General features: G+C 46.7%; 1 protein-coding gene across 2 annotated transcripts in view; it reads left to right on the forward strand.

Moving 5' to 3' along the window:
- The first annotated feature begins 538 nt into the window (after positions 1–538).
- Positions 539–12,184, forward strand: part of NDRG1 (N-myc downstream regulated 1) — a 46,411-nt gene continuing 34,765 nt past the window's right edge. The window contains exon 1 of one of the 2 annotated variants that reach the window (XM_077351455.1): positions 539–649. The gene's annotated coding sequence lies outside the window, so the exon portion shown is untranslated. Of the gene's footprint in view, positions 650–687; positions 774–12,184 lie in introns of those variants that run through there. The other variant, XM_077351456.1, reaches the window with a different exon arrangement.

Consider the following 12,184-nt stretch of genomic DNA (forward strand, 5'->3'; position numbering starts at 1 on the left):
CAGTAAAAAAAAGTTGAGAAAGACTGCCCTATACCCACAATGGATCTGTGCACGGCGCATGCCGATGGTGAGGAGGCCCCTTCTCCCCACCCCCTCTTTTGCATCTTTGCAGTGCAGCCTGTATGCATGTGGGCACTGCGTCCATATTCCAGCAAATATGTAGAAGAGGGCCTGGGCAGCGTGCTTCTTCCAGTTCATCCCATGCGCAGATGTTTCATGCCTCCACGCCTGGTGGCTCTTTTCTCCCTGAACAGGGGTAGTCAACTGGTGGTCCTCCAGAGGTCCATGGACTACAATTCCTATGAGCCCTTGCCAGCAAACGCTGGCAGGGGCTCATGGGAACTGTAGTCCATGGACATCTGGAGGACCACCGGTTGACTACCCCTGTCCCAGAAGAAGGAAGGAAGCTCCTCCCCTGCCACACATTTTGCTCCTCTCTGGCTCTTCTCTGGAGGGAATTCTGCACGGCTGCAAAGGGAACCCAGCCACAGCTGGCTCGCGGACGGGGGCGTGGCCGCCGGGGCGGGGAGTCCCGTGGGCGGGGCGGAGGCGGCGGCGAGTTAGGAGGCGTGGCCGGGCGCGCCTATAAAAGCCTCCTCCTCGGGCGGCGCGCGCTCGGATGTCAACAAAGCTCCGCGTGGTCACTTCGGTACGTTGCTCGGGGGAGGGAGAAGGGGGGCGCGCGAGCGAGCGTTGGGAGACCGTTGCGAGGGGGCGCGAGAGGGGCCGTTAGGGGCGGGGCCTCTGCGTTGGCCCCCCCTCCCCGGGTACAGGTGAGGGCTTACCTTTTCTTTTTTTGGCGGGATAACAGGAGGCGTCGCCAAAGTCCTTAAAAACTCTAGTTCCCCCCCTCCTTTGGTTATTTTGGGGAGGGGGAACGCCCCCCCCAATTTTCCTTATCTGTTTTCTGGAGAGTAGGTGGGGGTGGCTGACAGGGGTGACAATTGTCGTCCTTTTAGTTTGCCCTTTTGGGGGGGTGTCTGCCCTCTTTGGAGTTCTTTCTTAAAAGTGGAAATGCCCTCTTTTTTGGGGGGAGGGAGAGGGGAGGGCTGGTCCTAAATTAGTTTCCGCAATAAGGGCATTTAAAATGAGATTCAGCATCGTCCCATTGTTGGTTGAGAAGTAATCTTCTGTCGAGAAATAGCTCTTTGGGGGTGTGTTTGGTTTTTCCCTGGGTTCTCCCATGCTCTCCCTGCCCAGTTTATGCTCTTTCTCTACCCTATTCCTCTTTACAATTGCATTTTCCCTGGTTCAGATTTATGGGCAGCAATTTCTTGGACCCCCCCTTTAAAAAAAATAAGAAAATGGGTTTCCAAATGTGTGGGGTGGAAGAAGCCTTGCCTACATTTATGCTTTTAAAAAAATGCTTATGAATAGTTGTATCAGGGAGTCTTGCTAGATTGAGATTGACCTCCCCCCTTCTAGTAAAGCAGTGGGGGTTTTAACTGTTCTTTCTGTTAAGAATTTCAAGCTGTCACATTACATTTGCTAGATTTCCAAAAACGAAACAGAGGATCTATTTCCTGACCCACTATTTTTTTGAACCACTGATCGCTATGACAGATCTCATTTTAAACACCTCGACTCTTTAAGCTGTGATCGTTGCTACTAACTAGGAAGTTCCAACCCCAAAAGAGGACCTTCCCATCAATTTTTAAAGAAATGCTTGAAAGAAGATGGTCATAAAAAAAAAGAGGACATGTTCTCTAAAAAGAGGATGTCTGGTAATCTTATGTGACATAGAGATTCAAGTCTGAAGAGAGAGGTTGGGTAATAAATACAATAATAGTTTATTTACAAATTTTATTTGTATACCACCTTTTTCTCCAAAGGGGACCTGTTACATAATTCACCTCTCTTCCCTTTTATCCTCATAACAACCCTGTGGGGTAGGATAGGCTAAGAGACTGTGACTGACCCAAGGTCACCTAGCAGGCATCCGTGACATGAGTGGACATTCAAACTTGAACAAGGTGCTACTCTGGCACTTTTTAGCCACTGTGCCATTTGGCTCATTAAAAGGATAGGGTAGGGATTTGTAACCTTTCTCTTTCTCTATAAATAACTGCAGACCGTTGCATTGTTATCGGTAGCCCTACAGAAGGATTGATTGTCAGCAGTCTTAAAAACAAAGGTGGTAAGCTTCTTGTTTGGCAGTCAACTTCATTGTTGCCAAACATAAGCGGCAGGGAAAGGTTGCAGAGGTATCAGCCCTGCTGCTTGCATTTGGGAGGTGGCAGGATTGATTCCTCCTCTCTTGTTATTACCCATTACAAGTAGGTAATGAGGGATTTTATCAGTCCATACATGCACTAATTGTAGTTATCTGATGTTGATTATTGTACTTGCATCCTAGGAAGAATTTCAGGGGGGAGGGAAGGTGGCTTAATTTCTGACTCCAAATGCCAAGGGCAAACACGGGATCTTTGTGCGTTGTTCGTTAGCTGCACATGGTGAACGTATGCCAAAACACTGGGTCGAAAGCCTCTCAGGTTTACTAGCTCATTGAAAGTTATTGGCCTTTACACAAAAAACATTTTTGTTGGGAGGACGTGTAATCATTTGCAAGTTGTGCTGTGCAGCTTGACAGAAAGTGGCATCTGCTTTGTTCTTGTTGTGTCAGATGCTTTTTTTAAAAATGCAATTTTGGGATGGGATCTTATCAGTTTGTGCAGCGAGAGGGAGAAGGCAAAGGAAGTAATAGTCACTGAGGTCCCTAAAGGAAATACTTCCAGTCTTGGAGTCCACCTGCTTGTAAAATGATAGACGAAGCTTGATTTCTGTCCTCCCCATGTAGAACAGAGAGCAAAAACATGTTGGAATGCTAACACTTGGGAGGAGACTTGCTTGGAGGAAAAAAATTATTAACAGCCCCTATTTGGGTTGCAAATTTTCCAGGTCTCCGCCCCGTTGTGGAAAGCAGTAGAAACAGCTGGAAGCTGAGTGGGGCTGGACTTGGAACAGGGAGGTATATGTGTCTCTGTATAGAGAAGGCAGCAGAGCAGATGTTAAAAGTTATTGCTAGCAAGTTGCGAGGACTGGAAACCAAACTGTTTCCTGTGGTTGCAAATTTCAGTAGCTAGTTCCTGCTTGGTAAATGTGGACTCTTCTGTTGTTGTTTTGTGCACAAATGCCTAGTGTTCAAGGAGAAGGGTGGACAATATAGGAGCGTTCATTTATTCCAGACTACTTCTTTAATTTTTCCTCCCATTCCAGGTGTTTCTGCTGTGAAATGGTTTTGAGATAAAAAAAAAGATTTACTGTTTGCTCTGGGAGCCATGAGTGGAATTGTAAATGTTTGCTTTTGAAACTTAATGCGAGTTTTTGCATTGCCTGTAAAGACCTTTGTTGGACATTGCTTGGATTTTGATTCGTATCAGCTACTGGTGGGATCACTAGTACAAAAGGGCATTGTGGTATCGTGTGTTCATGTGCGTTTCTGGCAAAAAAAAACCCCACACAACTATCTCTTTGTAATTTGTAAAGCCTGTACTTCACTAGCGTTTTGCTCTACATGCCAGAACAACACAATTACATATTAGCTAGTTATGGTAGTTAAATAGAACCTCCATGTTCAGGGGCAGTGCAGCTTTGTGTAGCAGTTGCTGCAGATAAGCGGGCAAGGGGTTGTGTCTTGCAGGTCTTGGTGTTTTGGTTAAAACCTGAACCTACAAAAACAAAACACCCTGAACTTAAGTAGGAGGCATGTTTATTTGAGGATTACAGGAAATAGTAAAAAATTTTAGTAGCTGCACCTGAACACACTGAAATTCAACTTGTTGCACTTTGATCACCTTGCAAGGTGCTTGTATGACTGTATGACTCTTCAGATCTTTTCAATGACCCTCTAAAAGAAGACCATGTTTTTGGGTCATGCATAGAATTAAGAAACGAGCATGAGCACAGTGAGCTGACATGTGGCAAAGTTGTAAACAACCAGGGCAAATGGTGGAAGTCTGCCAGCATCGTAAGCAGTCCTAGCTATTCCTAAACAGCATACTTGGCTGGCATAATTCATTGTGCTAGCTGGCTTTGGGAAGAATAAGTAAAAGCACGCACAGTAGAACAATCTACTTTTATTCCTTTAATGTTCCTGTAGTCTTTTGCATAATTGTCCGTAGGTATTGGATAGGGATTATTCAAAAAACCTAAATGTTAAAGAAATGTGTTGGGTTGTTCTGTTTTGTAGTATTTGACTTGGTGGATTTGGAGTCCAAAACTGCTATGAAGGAATGAGTGGTCAAACTGGGAGATAATAAAGAAGTATTTTCACATATATAATAGATCTTGGTATCTATCGAAGAGCAGATATGCCATAGTATTAGAGAGCATATTCACATGTGGAAGGCTTGAATTCAAATCTCGCAACAGCCACAAATGCACAAAGTAATCTTGATACCACCACCAGCGTGGTGTAGTGGTTAAGAGCTGTGGTTTCTAATCTGGAGAGCCGGCTTTGATTCCCCGCCGCTCCACCTGCAGCCCACTGGGAGGCCTTGGGCTAGTTGCAGTCTTATCAGAGCTGTTCTTGTAGAGCAGATCTGTCAGAACTCTCTGAACCCTACCTCACAAGGTGTCTGTTGTGGGGAGAGGGAGAAAAGGCCATTGTTTTGAGACTCCATTGGGCAGTGAAGACTACGGTATAAACACCAACTTTTTCTGTCGCTCCACTTCAGTTCGCATCTATGTGACAGCAATAACATTGGTTACTGAGGAGTTGTTTGGGGCTCTGTTGGTAGAACTTCTGTAAAGGATAGTTGTACAGAAGAATGCTAGTGAAACAGGCTACTGTTTTGACAGAAAAAAATATATTTTGGATTAGTGCCACTAGGCTGTATACAAACAGTTATGAAATAATAACTTTAGTTTTATATACAGCCCTTCTCAGTTGACTCAGGGCTGGTAACCTCAATAGATCCTTTGAGCCATTTCCACTGTTGGGCAGATTCTGTCACCAACAAAGGGAGCCCCACATAAAATGTCAGTCATTTATTGTGTGGACAAGACCCTTTCACACAAGGGTCAAAGGCCTTGATACCAAAATGCCATATTGGTAACAAGCATGGCTAGTATATTTGTCCAGAAAGGATACTTATGACTGGTGTCCCTTGACTAGATGGGTATTTGTAACTTCTGTCTGCTTTTTGGATAGAATGGGGTTACAGCCAGTGATTTGCCAGAAGAACACTTATTTTGCCAGCATTCGCTTGCCTGCAGTCTCTTTTGACCCCAGCTTTATGCATTATCCCAGATGTTCCACGCTTCCTGGTTAAGGGGGAAATGCTGTACAAACAAATGACAAAGAGGCTCTGACTCCAGAGGTAACAAGAGAAAGAAATTTTACTTCCAAAAATACAGGTGCACCTTACATGACATGTTCATGTAGGGACACTTAACTTATTGTGAACAGATTAACTTCAGAAGGATCAACATGCTCCAGCTGCAAGTCCAGGTGTGAGCAATGGAGAGGTTCTGTATAAGAAAAGCAAGGGCCACCCTTGAGAGGGTGAGCCAACTGCCAAGTGTACCTGATTATTTTAACCCTTTCCCTTCCCCTTTCGTCTTGCATGCAGAGTTCCAATATCCAATATCCCAATATCCAATTCTAATAGCATCATGGGTTGGGGGACTGTAATGAGGAAGGGCATGAAGAGTGGGGTTGGACCTAAAGGCACTTTGGCAGAGAGGCACACAAGGGAAACCTGCACACCTTCCATTTGTGGTGCCTTGGCTATAGGTCAGTATCCCAGTTGCTCACCTTTGCTGTTGTGTCTTGACGATAGACTGATGTAGCAGATTCCTTTTATAGTGTATGCAATGCTGCTTCACCAGCATGCGTCTCTGTACAAGCTAATCATTGCCCTTTTGAACTTCAGGTTTTGGCACTTGTGGCTCATGTTGACTATTTATTTTAAAACCTTGTAACCCTCCACTTGTAACTAAGCTTCTTGAGGGAGTTTCATACACTCAATATCACACTGTGGTAAAGGCACCTGTCGTTGTTTTGGCATGGGGGGTATCGTGTGTAAAGTTCACTGCAGCCCAGTCCCGACCATTATAATTCTTAACATCCGCTTTTGACTTGCACAGCGTTCTCATATTGGTACAGTTCTGACCGTAACTTTTTAAATTCTTTTTTTATCTGGCTTTTCTCCCATACAAGGAAATCAGAATGGCTTACAGAACGACACGCATAAAGACACAAATATGAAACCAAAGTATACAGCCCAGCAATCCCCTCACCCAGTACAATTTCATCATCAGCAATGAGTCACAACTGTGTCTGAGACAGTTTGGTGGTTCCTCTTGCACAGCTGAGGCAGGGCCTGGATGAACAACGTTTTGGCTTCTGCCGTTCACCTTGCAACTCTGACCCATTCCAAGTATTAGTTACTTTCATGTGAGCCAGCTTGGTGTAGTGGTTAGGAGTGCGGACTTCTAATCTGGCGAGCTGGGTTTGATTCCGCGCTCCCACACATGCAGCCAGCTGGGTGACCTTGGGCTCGCCACGGCACTGATAAAACTGTTCTGACCGAGCAGTAAAATCAGTGCTCTGTCAGCCTTACCCACCTCACAGGGTGCCTGTTGTGGGGAGAGGAAAGGGAAGGCGACTGTAAGCCACTTTGAGCATCCTTCGGGTAGAGAAAAGCGGCATATAAGAACCAACTCTTCTTCTTTGGATGGAGGGAAGAGATGGCCCAGATGTTCATTGATATTTACAAGATCTGAATCCACCAAGGCAGCTCACATTTTTTAACATACCAGCTAAAAATACATGATACAATATTAAAATCAGCCCCATCCAAAACAAATATTATTAAAACCATTTTTAAAAGAGCTAAAAACAAGAGTTACTCTATATACATAGCAGTTACAATGCATGGAAGAAAAAAAACATTGGTTAGGAAGAAAGAATCCTTGAGGGAAGACCAGAGGAAGCAGAAGTCTTCCCCCACTGGAGGAAAATGGCAGCAAAAGGGAATGGGTGGATCTGCCTAGGGTGAGAATTCCAGAGCTTTGCGGCCATGGCCCAGAAGACCCTCTCCCTGGTAGCTAACCACCCAATCTCAGAAGGTGGGGGCATCTGAAGCAGGGCCTCAAAAGATGACCATAATGGTTGGGCAGGTTTGTAAGGGATTTGATAGTCCTTCAGGTGGGTTGATCCCTAATCATATAGGGCTTTAAAGCTCAAAACCAGCACCATGAGTTGTGCCCAGAAACAAATTGGAAGCCAATATAGGTGGGCCAAGACTGGAGTTCTGTAGTCCCTACAACCCACTCCAATCAGCACCCCTGGCAGGAGTGCTCTGTCCCTATCAAAGTTATGAACACCTTTCAAGAGCAGCTGTACAGAGTGTGCATTGCAGTAATCTGATCTAGCTGTAACCACAATGGTTAGGTCTTTTCTATCCTAGAAAGGTTACAACTGGCTAACCAGTTAATGCTGGTAAGTGACACTCTTGGCCACAGCTGCAGGTGGCTTATCTAGTGGTAGGCCTGAGGTTAAGAGTACCACCAAATTAATGACCTGTTCCTTCAAGGGGACTGCAGCCCACATCCAGGATGGGTGACACTTCAAGTGTTATTCCTAATTCCACCCCCTTTCCTTTGCTTCTTGCTAACTCCTGCTGGTTTACGATTAACTGCAAAGGGGGGAGGGGCAGATATGTGGTTAGAGCAGTTTGGAGCACTGAAACTTTTGCATATTTGGTGTGTGCACCAGTGGAGATGTGCCAGTTAATGCACGTTTATTTGTGCACCATTCACCAACAGTACCAAATACTTTATTGACTGTGTAGGGTTACAACTTGCAAGCATGCACTTTAGTATCTCAGGTAAATACCAAGCCATACTTCATGGAATCAGTTCTGATAAATGCATTTGCGCAGCTTCTGGTGATTAGTAAAAATAATGATGATGTTTTGCTTATTTTATTTACTTGCTTCATTTCTATTCTGCCTTTCTTCCAAATGGGAACCCTGAGCAGCTTACATCATTCTTCTGTCCTCCATTTCATCCACCTAACCAACCCTGTGAGGTAGGTTAGGCAGTGTGTGTGACTGGCCCCATGCTCAGGAAGACCTCTAATTTGCAAATACAGAGCTTTCCTTTTAACATCCAGTTTCTTCCTCTGTGTGGTATGCCTTTGCTGCCGCTTCTTTAAAGCGGCTCTTATGCTCAAAGTCTGAAGACCTTGGTTAATGGCTGAGGTTTTATTATCCACATCTGGTTAAACTTCCCGTTACTGCTTGCACTTAGCCTTACATTTAGAGAAACAGCATTGTTGTTGTTATCAAGTTGCAACTGACTTACGGCCACCCTGGAGGGCAGGGGTGACCAAACTATGGCTCTTCAGATGTCCATGGACTACAATTCCCATGAGCCCCTGACAGCATGGTGCTGGCAGGGGCTGCTGAGAATGTGTGGTATATGGGCATTTGAAAAGCCACAGTTTGGCCACCCCTGCTGTAGGGTTTTTAAGACAAGAGACATTCAGAGGTAGCTTGCCATTGCCTGCCTCTGTGTAGCAGCCCTGGATTTCCTTGGTGGTCTCCTTTCCAAATACTGACCAGGGCCGACCTGGGCTAACTATCAAGATTTGATGGGAATGGGCTAGAGCAGGGGTAATCAACCTGTGGTCCTCCAGATGTTCATGGGTTACAATTCCCATGAGCCCCTGCCAGCAATTGCTGGCAGGAGCTCATGGGAATTGTAGTCCATTGCCATCTGGAGGACTACAGGTTGATTACCCCTGGCCTAGAGCATGGTTCTCAACCTTGGGGTCGGGACCCCTTTGGGAGTTGAACGAACCTTTCATAGGGGTCACGGCAGGGCAAGCAGTTTGGCGGGGAGGGGGCATCCACACAACAGCCTTGTGGGGTAGATCAAGATAGAGCATTCGTCTGTCTGGAGCAGCTGAAAAGAGTGAGATCAGCATGGTGGGACAAGAGGCAGAACTCAGCTGAGAAACCCTGGAAAAAAACAATTCATATATAATCATGAATAATGCCCTTTTGTCAGTTTCAGTTTAATTCCTGCGAAAGAACTCTTGTGTAATTTTATGGTTGGGGGTCACCACAACATGAAGAACTGTATTAAAGGGTCACAGCATTAGGAAGGTTGAGAACCGCTGGGCTAGAGGGAGGAAAATGGCATACCAAAGACAAAATCGGAGGCATTTAACTTTGGCTTTCCTTCTAGTTCCTGTGGTTTCAGTACATACGAATTGTAAGCGCTAATTAATCCAATTACTGCATGAAAATATTAACTTTCAGAATTGCTGCAGCTGTGAAGGGCAGTAACCCCATTCCATGCCTCAAGGCCCTGGCCCACCAGCGGGCAACCCCGGAATACAAATGATGGGCCATGCTGTGCCATGTAGAGCGGAATGAAGCTGGACCTCCCTTTACTAGGTTGTCAGGCCGCCAGGGTAAAAAGGCTGCCTCGTGGGGAAACTGTGCTGAGTAAATCTGAGATCCATATAATGCTTGGAGCAAAAGGGAATGCGCTTCCCAAATATCGCTTTGTATGTCAGTGTGGCTAAACTGAAATCTGGGTTAATCAGCTTTGACAGTCATTGGCTGCCAGTATCAATCTCTGCTGAATTTGTACAGTAGGGGAGATGGGCTATATGACAATGATGTACGTAGAAAATCTGCGTTTTTGCATGACGTACTGCAGTATTTTTGCCAATGAGCAAACAAGCAACAAACAACTCAATCGGGAACATAGTTATTCCCACAAATGTTGTTTATACATAATTATTCTTGTTCAGGGTAGTTGACTTTCAAAGTAAGCAACCCCTGGGGAAGAAGGAAAAACAAGTGGCTGACAGATTGCGTTGCTGCGTGACCCTAGCACAGTAAAAAATACTCTTCAAGACTATTTCGTAGCAGTTTGGATCCCGAAGTTCCTTTATCAATAGGTGTACTAAAGCTGGTACTTCGGTTGTTCATAAAAACAGTTGGTACACAGAACTCCAGGCGATGCTACTCACATGAAATGCTAGAGTCAATCAGCCAGGTGTGCAATTTTCACTGAGTTCCGTGGGTCCCAACTAAGTGGGTTGCATGTATGGAGGGGGCAGCTTTTATTACAGTGGTTTCAGTGCTAGGCAACAAAAGGACTGAGATGTTTAAGGGAGGAGGGCATGAAGGGTTTGTGTCCACAAGCCTCGGAGAATTATGAGCTATGTAGACCGGCTGCATAGGTGAGAAACCTGAATCCAGAGGTTCATCATCATTAAAGGTATCCCCTGTGCAAGTACCGAGTCATGTCTGACCCTTGGGGGTAACACACTCCAGCGTTTTCATGGCAGACTCAATACGGGGTGGTTTGCCAGTGCCTTCCCCAGTCATTACCGTTTACCCCCCAGCAGCAAGCTGAGTACTCATTTTACCGACCTTGGAAGGATGGAAGGCTGAGTCAACCTTGAGCCGGCTGCTGGGATCGAACTCCCAGCCTCATGGGCGGAGCTTTCAGACTCCATGTCTGCTGCCTTACCACTCTGCCGTACCACATTAGGCATTTACTAAAACATGATGCCTGTGAATTTACAGTGGCTGTCCTTCACTCCAGTGGTCCCCAACCTTTTTCCATCTGGGGACCGGCGGGGCAACTGCCCTGCCCGCGCAGTGCGCAAGCACGGCCAAAATTGCGCACAAAAGTTCCGCGCATGCGCGATTTCAGCAGTAATATCAGGGCTCTCTCAGCCTCACCTCCCTCACAGGTTGCCGTTTGTGGGGAGAGGAAAAGGAAGGCCGCTTTGAGACTCCTCCTGGTAGAGAAAAGCGGCATATAAGAACCAACTCCTCTTCTTCCTTTAGCCTACAGTTCCAGGAAATCTAATCCTGTTTATGTGCTAGTGAGTTTCTTCCTCTACATCCCAGAAGCAAAGAATTGGGCTAACAGGTGACTGTTAAATGTGATCCAGGAAACTGCGGTGGGTCTACAAGCTTAATGAAAAAATGGAAAAAAATATGAAGCACTGGAGACCATTGCCTGGCTCAAAGCAAAATAACTGGGATGATAAATTAAGCAATTTAATTTAACTTCAATGGCTGATCTCCTTCCTCCAGGATCGTGGACAGAGGGTTGCAATAGGAGAGAAAACATCAGGCCGCCGGCAACTTACTTGTGGAGTCCCACAAGGAGCGGTCCTCTCTCCTATCCTATTCAACATCTTCATGCGCCCTCTCGCACAGCTGGTACGGATGTTTGGGCTGGGTTGCCATCAATATGCAGATGACACCCAGCTCTTCCTCCTGATGGATGGCCGCCCTGACTCTCCCCCAGAAGCATTAGCCAGCTGCCTGGAAGCAGTGACGAGATGGCTCAAGCAGAGTCGTCTGAAGCTCAATCCTTCAAAGACGGAGGTCCTGTGGCTAGGTAGGAAGGGCCCATGCGAGGAAGCGCGCCTGCCTACCCTGGATGGCGTGCAGCTCTCTACGGCTCACTCTGCCAGGAACCTAGGTGTGATTCTGGACGCCTCCCTGACAATGGAGGCCCAGATCACAAAGGTAGCGCGGCTGGCATTCTACCATCTCCGCCAAGCCAAACTACTAGCGCCCTACCTGGCCCCGGAACACCTAGCCACAGTGATCCATGCGACGGTCACCTCTAGACTGGACTTTTGTAACTCGCTCTACGCAGGCCTGCCCTTAGCCCTGACCCGGAAACTACAACTAGTTCAAAATGCAGCAGCCAGGATCCTCACGGCAACACCGTGGAGGTCCCATATCCGGCCTATTCTCCATCAGCTGCAATGGTTACCAGTTGAATTCTGGATCAGACTAAAGGTTCTGGTAATTACCTTCAAGGCCATACGCGGTCAGGGCCCAGTGTACCTGAGGGACCGCCTCCCCGCCTATGCCCCCAAAAGAGCTCTGCGCTCTACTGCCTCCAATCAGCTAAGGATCCCTGGCCCTAAAGAAGTCCGTCTGGTCTCGACCAGGGCCAGAGCATTCTCTGTTCTGGCCCCTACCTGGTGGAACGAGCTCCCAGAGGAGATCAGGGCCCTGACGGAGCTTAAACAGTTCCGCAGGGCCTGCAAAAAGGAGCTCCTCCACCAGGCATTTGGCCGAGACCAGATGTAATCTACAGCGACCAAGGGCCCCTGCTCCCCCCCACCCCCCCCTCAGAATTCAATCAATAAGCCACCCCCCTCAGAATCCCATCAACAAGC

This window comes from Paroedura picta, chromosome 9, assembly GCF_049243985.1.
Source record: "Paroedura picta isolate Pp20150507F chromosome 9, Ppicta_v3.0, whole genome shotgun sequence".
NCBI classification, from domain to species: domain Eukaryota; kingdom Metazoa; phylum Chordata; class Lepidosauria; order Squamata; family Gekkonidae; genus Paroedura; species Paroedura picta.